We start from the raw sequence: 9,853 nt of genomic DNA, 5'->3' as shown, positions 1-9,853 counted from the left end.
AAGGTTGTGGAGGAAGAGGAACACTCCTCCATTGCTGGTAGGATTACAAGCTGATACAACTACTCTGGAAATCAATCTGGAGGTTCCTCAGAAAATTGGACATAGTACTTCCTGAGGACCCAGTCCTACTACTCCTGAGCATATATCCAAATTTTCTCAAACATTTATCAAGAACACATCCTCCACTATGTTCCTAGCAGCCATATTTATAATGACCAGGAGCCTGAAAATACCTAGATGTCCTTCAACAGAGGAATGGATACAGAAAATATGGAACATTTGCACTATGGATTACTACTCAGTTATTAAAAACAATGAAATCATGAAATTCTTAGGCAAATGGATGGAACTAGAAAATATCATCCTAAGTGAGGTAACCCAATTACAAAAGAACACACATGATATATATATATATATATATATATATATATATATATATGTATATATATGTATATTTACTGATAAGTGCATATTAGCTCAAAAGATTGAAATATACAAGATACAATTTACAGACCACATGAAGTGCAAGTAGAAGAAAGATCAAAGCCTGGATGCTTCAGTACTTCTTAGATTTGAGAACAAAATACTCACAGGAGGAAACATGGAGACAAATTGTAGAGCAGAAACTGAAGGAAAGGCCATCCAGAGTTTCCATTTTTCTTGTCATCTTTTATAATTGTCAAGAAAGATCTGCATATTGTTCCTATAGTTAATAAGCATTTCATTATGTCCTCTCTTACCAATGATAGAGGAAAATCATCATCAAATTCGTTATCATATTAATCTGTTTTAAGACAGAATAAGAATGCAAAAAGTCTTAAACTAAATAACCAATATTTTAAATCATACCGTTCATAAAATTTAAAGTGAAGCGTATTTTAATGTGAATAATGTACACATTCAATAGCAAATTCATGATTATTTCATTTACCTAATCTTTCTGATCATAGAATGGTACTAATATCTGCGCAGTATATTAACAACTTGCATAAATATGACTGAAATTGTCAGAACTACATCTAGGACTATTCATTTAGAGGGCTGGAAAATCACATAACAGGGAGAGGCAGTCAGAGCAGGAGTAAGATCAAGATGTGTCTAAATCCCAAAAATCTCATCCTGAGAATAGGAGCTGGACTGTTCCCTAGTTGCTCTAAGCATGCATGTCCTGGCACAGGTATCCTGTAGGAACCCCACCTCTGCCACCCTTGAGGTAGTCAGATAGCCTGGTGGCTAAATTACTGGAATTACCTCCTGTCTCCCTATAGGTCATATCCAACAAGCAGGCAGAATTCCTCCTTATGCAAATGAACAATTCTGGTCACCAAGGCATCATCCAATAATTAACAGTCACTCCAAAAACCCCTACCTACTCCCTAAGGTTTGTATAGCCCTTATGCACCCCCAATAAACAGACCACTTTCTTGGAAAACTAAAAGAATAATTTTTCTGCCTGCACTCACAGTGAATCTAGGTCCTGTAGAACCTACTACCCACTTCATTTCTTCCTGTCCCACCTAGCGCTCCACTGAGCCAGGGTAACCTGAGGGCAGAAGTAAAACCAGGCAGGCATCAATTTATTTTCTTACTTAAATCTCTATAATTTAGTCAAAAGTATAAATATATTGTACTATATAGTACCAAGTCAACTGTACCCTTCTATATTATAGGCAACATTTGCTACATCTTGAACTTAATGATTAACAAGCTTCGAGGTAGTACCACAATGGAGGAAATTATAAAAAATATTTTAAGATAAGTTTGGGGGAAGAAAAATTATATTTTTGATCCAATTTCTCCTATACATGACTCTTGCATTAGCAAACTCACAGCTAACATGGCTTCCTGCACAAGACTTGGATCTTTGATATTTTATTATGGACAGCCAAAACATGTCAAATACAGAGGTGAATGCTAGCAGCAAACAAATGAACAGAGAATGGGACCCCTGTTAGAGGAATTAGAGAAAGGACTGAAAGAGCTGAAGGGGTTTGCAACCTCATAAGAAAAACAATGCTAACCAACCAGGGCTTCCAGGGACTAAAACACCACCAAAAGACTATACATGGACTGACCCATGGTTCCAACTGCATATGTAGCAAAGGATGGCCTTGCTGGGCCTTGGTCCTGCCAAGGTTAGACCACCAGTGTAAGGGGATTGTCAGTGTGGGTGGTAGGGGAGAAGGCCAGTAAGGGGAAGTGGATGATGAGGGGAACATCTTATAGAATAGGAGGGGGAGGCGTTAGGGGGCTGATGGGCAGGAATCCAGGAAAGTTAATGACATTTCAAATGTAAGTAAGAAATACCCAATTTAAAAAAAATGAAAAAAATAATTAAAAAAGAAGCTATTAATAAAGCATAATCCTCCATAGAAAACATGGCTGTTAATGGGGGCTGAGAAAATAAGTTATTTTTCTGAGTAGTATCATTCATATATCTGTGGAAATAACTCCTAACTCACGCATTTTCAAGCAATTGTAATCAACTATTGATATATAGGTGTGTGTGCATGCGTGCACGCGCACGCACACACACACACACACACACACACACACACACACACACCACACCACACAGTCATGAGTGTAAAATGCTGACAAGGTGGAGAGAAAATGTTCAGAGGGATGGGCAAGAGGGAATAGTGGAGGAATATGATCAGCGTGAAAAATGAAATAAATCTTAAGTACATATAATTTCACATGAATATCAAGGTGACTCTATGAAGATTTTCTTTAATTTTTAGTAATATTTATAGATTGCCAATTACATACTTAAAGAAATATTTTTAATCAAATATTGAAATTCTGCAAGGTGATGTTTTCACACACACGTGTCCATAAAACATATAAAAATTTTAATATTTGTATACTTATTCTATGGCTAATTATAGTTTTTAATTATACATGAGTGATTTTATTAATAGTTGACCAATGGTGAATAATTATACTGAAGACATACTTAGCTTAAAGGAGAAAACATAAATGTAAGGCTTTAAATAATTGTTTACATAATCCAGTGCAAAAAGAAAAATAGCAGAAAAAAAATAGATATGGTGCTATAATTACTAGGATTTATTATCCATATCGATTACTCTTGACCTATGATCTTCTACCTCCTACTACAATTTTCTGCACTAAAATGTCTTTCCAGAAGAGAAAATAATCTTGTAATTTTCCTTCATTTAGCCAGCCTATGGCCTATTATTTGTTGTTTAATGTCCAGAAAATTAGTTTAAAAAAAAAAACATGATCATTTCAAACAACTTAAGTACTGTGATTTTAGCAAAAAGATATCTAAACTTTCTTGGCACACTAATGGATCTCTATTTATACTTTCTTAGAGCATGTGCCAAATATTCTCACTAAGAATTTAGCATCACAAATTATATATTTGTTGTTTATAATTAAATGATTTTGGGTGAGACGGAGAGAATTTGGAGAACATGGTTATTTGATAAGTTATAGAAAAGTTGTCATTAAAGGGATAATTTGGGAATGGTCAAAATTTTGAACAGGGAGGGAATAGATGGACTTGATTGTGTAACTGTAATCCTAATTGGTAAGAAGCTTTATAATTGACACAAAGTTGAAGATACAATTTTTATATTGGTACAAAATTTATTTTAATACAGATTTAAGGTTTTTGTAGGTATCAATTTTTTATATTGATACAAAATTGAAGATTAATAATGTCACTCTTAGATAGGCATTGTTCCTATGCAACTCATTTAAGAATACAAAGCCTAGGGGTTGGGGATTTAGCTCAGTGGTAGAGCGCTTGCCTAGGAAGCGCAAGGCCCTGGGTTCAATCCCCAGCTCCGAAAAAAAGAACCAAAAAAAAAAAAAAAAAAAAAAAGAATACAAAGCCTAGACACAGTCGTTCTATAACTGCTATTGGAAACTGTTTTTAAATGATTAAGCAATTTGAGTTAAGGGCCAGATAGCAATCTTATGGTCTTGAGTTAATTTAAAAGATGTTTTTGAGATAATTCAATTAGAAATGGCTGAGAGCCATCAAGGATTAACAGTTTAGAAATGCTTTGTGTAGATACATAATCTTCAAAGACATCAGAACTCCACAGAATATGACCTTTACAGACATTTCTTTATTAAAGATCATTTGTCTAGAGACCAGTATACTCCTGACAGTATCCCTTTCTTGGATTTTAAGAAGAAATTGAGCATCAATGCAGCTGCTCCAATTGTGGTAAGACAGCCACTAGGCAAGAATTGCCTCAATTCATCTACAGAAAAAAATATTGTCCAGAGAAAGGACAAACTGGGAAGAATAGTAGACTGATAATCTCTGCCAAGACATAGTAGTCTTGATAGACTGGGTATTAGGTGCATTTTGTACTTTTTAAATTACAGAATGGTAATAGTTATGCTCAATTATCTTTGAGAGGAAAGAGGCTTTTAACTGGACAAAAAGGGGGAAATGTGGGTTGATGTCTATATGCAGATGAGGGCAGGCACAAGATAAGGCAATGTTTGTGATTGAGCAGAGAAAAGAAAGGTGGGCAGAGAATTTTAGAAACTGAACAGAGACTACAGAGAAGGGGAAGAAGGAAGATGGAGGAAAAAAAGGATGGCCCAGATCCATGTGGGTTTAAATAGCCACAGGTAGCTATGAATATCTTATAAGGAATGCATAATTAGAACACAATTTGTCTTATCTAGGTAAGCAGTTTATATCAGTAACAATATACATACACACATACAATGTAGTACTCAGTATAATAATGGCCCTTTAAGTGAACAGAATGACAGTGAATTTGTAAAGCATACTCTTGCGACTAGAGTACAGCCATCTAAAGAGTTCATAGAGAAGAAAACATAAGTTGACCATACTGAAAAGATCCCACAACAATGCTCACAAAACCATTCTTTAATACTGGAAAATACAAGGCCATCATAGAAACAAAAATTTCAAAGATATTGATTTATTAGATGGTTCAAAGATTAGCTAGATTCTGGTGCCAGCTGGATATTTTAATCATATGGGATCCTGAGTAAATATAGAGATGCAATTATATCATCTAATGAATATGTTAAACAGTTATTTGCCATGATATAACAATGTTTTACTGATGAATATTGGAAAGAAGACACAAAGAAGTAGAAATAAAATTACACCTAATCAAATATATTTATTTCTACATATGACCAAAACTATTATAGGTTTGCTAATTCATCTTTTATCGTCAGTAAACATCAAAAATAAATAATTTTTACTTGATTTGATAGCAGATGCCTTTAATTTCAGCATTTTCAAAACTGATAGAAGAATCTCTGAGAGTTAAAGCTGTCCTAGTCTATAGAAATAGTTATTGGTTAGACAACATTATGTAGTGAGCCTCTGTCTCTAAAAGGAAGAACGAAAGAAAGAAAGGAAGGAAGGAAGGAAAGAAGGAAGGGAGGGAGGGAGGGAAGGAGGGAGGGAGGGAGGGAAGAGAAGAATAGAGAGAAGGAGGAAGGAAGGAAGGAAGGAAGGAAGGAAGGAAGGAAGGAAGGAAGGAAGGAAGGAAGGGGTGAAAAACTAACTTCTTAGTTTATCGTTTTAATGACAACTGATAATCTTATGTTTGGCTTCTTAGTCATTTTCCAAGTTTCTCTTATAAAATAGTTTACTTATTAAGAAATTTACTTCTACTTTGATATTAGTATTTATAATCATTGCATCTTATTTCATGATTATATTGATGTTTATTTGACCTCCATTTATAATTATCTCTTTGTTTCTTTTTCTATTGCCAACATTAAGACTGATTTATGAATATATTAGTGTTATAAATCATCTCTAGGTTGTTTTGATACAAAAGCAATCTTGTCATATATGTCTCTATTTGTTATATGTGTAATTACTGTTTAAGCATTTGCCAATGTTTGTTTTCTTATCAATGTAATTATGTTTTCACAGCAAGTTATTTGGCAAATAGTGAACACATGCATTGAATATAAATGTTGACATTTTAGCGTCTAAGCATTTGAAGTATTTATCATAGAAATCTCTTAATGATATACAAGTATTTCTAATAACATGCTTATTAAACACAACATAATATTTAAAGATTGCTTCACATTCATGATTTATTTACAAGACTGTAAGGAGTTTGATGACTGTATAATAAAGCTGATAAACTTAAATCCTTCCAATCAAATTTTAAGCCTAGTAATTATTTGCATATATAATCTTATCAAAAATGCTCTGAAACCAAAATACTAATCATCCCTAAAAAGGCAGAAACTTAAAAGTAATTGTATTTATAGAAAACTTTATTTTGCCACACTTTTACTAACGAGTCTCCAAGGTTTGGTTTATCCCAGTAGCACAAGGAGGTAACATCCCTCTTTTTGTTTCCATGCCAGTAAATATCATTAAAAATACAATAGTTTGCTCTTATCTGTTTTGCCTTGGATAACAAGAAAAGAATCTCGCATGTTTTAAAGTTGTTACAGTGTTTATCTTTCTCAAATTAATTACATTAAAATGAACTTCTGCACACAAATATCTATTACAGTATCCAACGGCCGTTTCAGTCAACGCTAGAAAATTTTCTTCGTAGCCTTTTCTATACTAAGCCCGCCTTCTTCGATTTCACAGTTTAATGGATATCCATCTTTAGTTGACTAAGATTTACTCTATTTATTTTATTTTATAGAAGTGTGTGTCTATGTATGTATGTATGTATGTATGTATGTATGTATGTATGTATGTGCACGAAGTTTCTACCTAGTCACCAAAAAAGTTAAAATGTCTTTGGATTCTGTAGTGCTAGTTGCTACGTGGAGGTGTAAACCTAGGAATGCGTGTGCTGGTATTGAACGCAGGCTCTATGAAAGCATAACAAGCAACTTTAACCACACCCTAGCCCTTTCAGTGTTTGTTTCATGCTGTATTGTATTCACATAGACTCCTTGACAGTGTGAAGTCTTTAGACATAAAAAATAGATATTAAAATTATTATACATTAAATGTAAAAATGTCAGGGATATCCTATATGATTTTCTTTGAAGTACAAGCAAACTAGCGAGGAGCACTTTTGGGGGGATTCTATAATCAAACTCCATAAGTCTTTATCCTGAAGTTTTGTTATAGCTGTGCCATATAATGGGCAATGCCATAGATTTTCAAATATTTTTGTTGAACATTTAGTCCATTAGTGTCTTGGGAGCCCGTATTACCTAAAATGCAAGCTTAAATACTAAAGTTGTGTTAACTTGTTAAACTTTGGTAACTTTAAATTAGCCAGAGGAATCATATTGACATCTGTTTCATCTATACATGTAGCACAGTCATGTACCATTTCATAATACTTGAACGATTCACAGCTCACCATTGTATTTTCACTCTCTCCTTCACATCAGGTCTGGCATCTAGGATTTTGATTTTCCATGTGTCTAAACTTGTAGATTTTGTTGCATAATGTTTTATGTTAATGTTTACTTAACTTTTCCAGAATTTAATACACTGATTTAATATATGAAAATGGTCATCCCCTCAACACATCTCTCACAACAGTTAGAACACCACGAAGAAATCCCCATGCAAGATCAAACCCGAAAAGATTCTGAGTATGTGAGAGAAGGTTGACATAAAGTTGACCCCTAGCCAAAGATCTATTAGCAGCTAACAGTTGCTGGAAGAGGGAGAGTAAGTTTTCTTGAAAAGTTGTCACTACTTGTAAATGTTTCTTTTATTTCCTCTGATGAAGTACTGTATATGTGGGATGGGCTGAGGCCAGAATATTTCCATCTAGACCTTCACCTGGAAGCTTCTTACCTCTACAATCTAATCTTCTGTAAATCCAGATCTTGAAAGTTTCAGCTTCCAGTCTCCTCTGCTAACCTAGGCCGTGAATGTTTCAGTCTCTGAAACTTACTGCTTAGTGAATCTACTCTTTATATCTCCTTCTAACTTCAGACCGGCTTCTTCAAATCTACTGCTCTGGCTCAAACTCCTATCCAATCTGACTGATTCAAATGGGCTCTTCTCAGCTTTTGACTAAATTGCTCTGCTTGGCTTTCTACTAACTTTAACAATATGTTCTAACTTTTGAATCCTTCTCATTCTCTGTCTCATTCTGCCTTTACCTGTATCTAGCTTGTTCTCTCTGCAACCTGTCTCTGTAAAACTTTCTTATTTAAAGTAATGTGTATATATATATATATATATATATACACATATATATATATAAAACAACAAACCACACAACAACAAACAACATCACAAAAAAAACACACCTCAACAAACCACACCATACCCTTTTCTCTCTTGTTCTGCCCTTAAGTAGCCTGTCTTTCCTGTGTTTTCTCTTGTGAGTTGAATATATCTTATCTCTGAATCATTCTGTCAAACCTTTCTCTGATTCATCATTTTGCTCCTCAATTAGAAGTCATGCTCATCGCTTCTCGGCCTTTTGGCTAAGATCAAGTGTAGAAGTCATGCTCAAACCTGGCTGCTTCCTTCTTCAAACTAACCTTACTTTCACTGTTAGGAATTAGAGGTATATAATAAGGGCATGTCTCTATTTCAACCAGATAATTCTGTAGTCTGCATTCTGCCTAGATGATATTTGGATATGATCCCTTTCCAGAGCAGGGATGTTGCTGGATTCAAATTCCTCTGAAAATACTAGAGGAACTTTGTATGGTTCGAGGAAATGCTAAATCAATTTTAAGTCTGCTTCTCTTCCAAACGTTCATTTTTGGGAAATTAATAATTAATATCACACAACCAAGTATAATAACATCAGGATAAAGTACTTAATAGGTATATTTACTAAGATTCCATTAGTAGTAGATGCTATCTTATAGAGCATTTCCATTTTTCTTATCGACATAGGTTTTAATATTTCAACAGATTTATTTACATGTCCTTCTTATTCTTATTACCAAGGCTAATACATAAACAGAAATGATTCCTTCCAATATCTAAACTACATCATATACAGAAGTAGTTGTTTGAATGCTATATTGTAAAGAATATACAGTGAATATTCTTAGAGTGGTGCCAATTGTTTGAATTTATGTGAACTAATATACATACACATACATCGTATACATATACACATACATCATATAAGTATACACATACACATATACACATACACACATATGAGTACATATACACATACATGTACATCATATACATACACACGTACACATATACACATACAAATACACATGCACATACACATACATATATACATATATATAATTGAATGCAGTTACTATTGTAGTCAAGATGGCACTTTGACAGTGACTTTGTTTTCATTGCTAATAATTGAGACCGAATGAAAAGCAATGTATTCATATACTTTTCATAACAAGCTTCTTCTAATATGTTATCCTATCAAATACCTTCTTTGGATTGTAGTAAGTAGCTGACTCGTAAAATAAGCGCAGCATATAGGTATCATAGAGGATTCACAAAACTTCCAATATTAACCCTGCTATGCATCACTTTCAGATCTTTCACTATAACAAAATTCATATTAATTTATTCTCATACATCGTAAGTCTCAATACAGTACACATGTACACACATGTATTATATTGCACATGTATGTGCCCATAATCAATCTAAATGTATGAAATTTATTATATATTAGTTATTTTCATAAAGATACTAATTTACAGTTATATACCTAAGTTTTAATATAATATTTTATATGAATGAGAAGGTAGTAATATGTTGGATGACAATGTTGACAATTATAGTGATTTGACTAAGTATAGGTAATACGTTTGGTCCTCAGTTAGTGGAACTGTTTAGAAAGCATTAGTAGGTATTCCTTGTCAGAGATGATATGTCTGTAGGGACAGATTTTGACATTACAAAATACTGACA

The 9,853-nt window shown here is 33.7% G+C and overlaps 1 non-coding gene across 1 annotated transcript; it reads left to right on the top strand.

Annotated features, from left to right (window-relative positions):
* The first annotated feature begins 8,404 nt into the window (after nt 1–8,404).
* Nucleotides 8,405–8,587, top strand: LOC120097284 (U2 spliceosomal RNA). Its single transcript, XR_015639162.1, has one exon. It is a non-coding gene; the product is annotated as a U2 spliceosomal RNA (small nuclear RNA).
* The last annotated feature ends 1,266 nt before the right edge of the window (nt 8,588–9,853 follow it).

This window comes from Rattus norvegicus, chromosome 15, assembly GCF_021556685.1.
Source record: "Rattus norvegicus strain SHRSP/BbbUtx chromosome 15, alternate assembly SHRSP_T2T, whole genome shotgun sequence".
Lineage (NCBI taxonomy): Eukaryota > Metazoa > Chordata > Mammalia > Rodentia > Muridae > Rattus > Rattus norvegicus.
The sequence above is the reverse complement of the archived record's forward strand: the minus strand, read 5'-3'. Positions and strand labels throughout refer to the sequence as shown.